A 1,033-nucleotide genomic window follows, 5' to 3' on the forward strand; every position below is an offset into this window, starting at 1 on the left:
AATGTTTCGATTTCTACTTGCGAATAGCGTTGCTCTACTTCAGTTAAAGATCTACTAGTGTATGCCACTACTTTACCCTCTTGTGTTAAAATCCCTGACACGCCTACTGGAGATCCATCAACCCAGAGTTCTGTTTTTTTTCTTGGGGTCAAAGTACGCGAGTACTTTATCACTTTGCAACACAGACTTCAGATGACTGAATGCTGATTCGTGTGAGTCATTCCATTGAAATTTCACGCCTTGCTGCGTTAGTGTACGCAGAGGTTCTGTTAGCGTAGAGTAATTGTCTATGAATAGGGACAGGTAATTTGTAAATCCGAGAAAACTTTTGACCTTTGAAATTCAGACGTTTATAACGACGTAGACCAACATGAGTGGCGGATGTTGTCATATTGCGTGATTCTTGTGATAACGGTATCTGGTGAAAACCTTTTACCAGATCTACGCGACTGAAACGAGTGAGCCGTTGAGAGCCATCAAAATGTCGTCAATCGCTGGTGTCACGTGACGTTCACGTTTGATAGCTTTGTTTGCGTGTCTCATATCGACACATATTCGGATTTCTTCAGGAGCGTGAGGCTTGCTAGTGATTACCAGGTTTGATACCCAAGGAGTCGGACCATCGACCTTTTCTATAACGTCAAGGTCTTCAAGGCGTTAGAGCTCTTTCTCAACCTTTTCTTTGACGTGAAACGGAACACGCCTTGGCGGCTGTGTTGACGGAACAACTGATTCGTCGACGTGGAATTTAACTTTAACATCTTTAAGTTTTCCTAGTCCATTGAACAACTGACTATATTTCTCACACTGGTCCTTGTAGTCACTGTTTCTCATACTGTTTTTCACAGGTACGATTCCCAACTCTACAGCTGTTTCGTAACTGATAATGTTTTCAGAATTTCCTGTGATATTTTGAAAATCACAAGCACAAATTAACTGTTAGATTTCACTGTTAGTTTATACTTTCCTTCAATATGAATGGGCTGCTTTTGTCCGAAAGAATAGGCTTTTATTTCCGATTTTTCAAGTTTTG

This window comes from Mercenaria mercenaria, unplaced genomic scaffold, assembly GCF_021730395.1.
Source record: "Mercenaria mercenaria strain notata unplaced genomic scaffold, MADL_Memer_1 contig_873, whole genome shotgun sequence".
Lineage (NCBI taxonomy): Eukaryota > Metazoa > Mollusca > Bivalvia > Venerida > Veneridae > Mercenaria > Mercenaria mercenaria.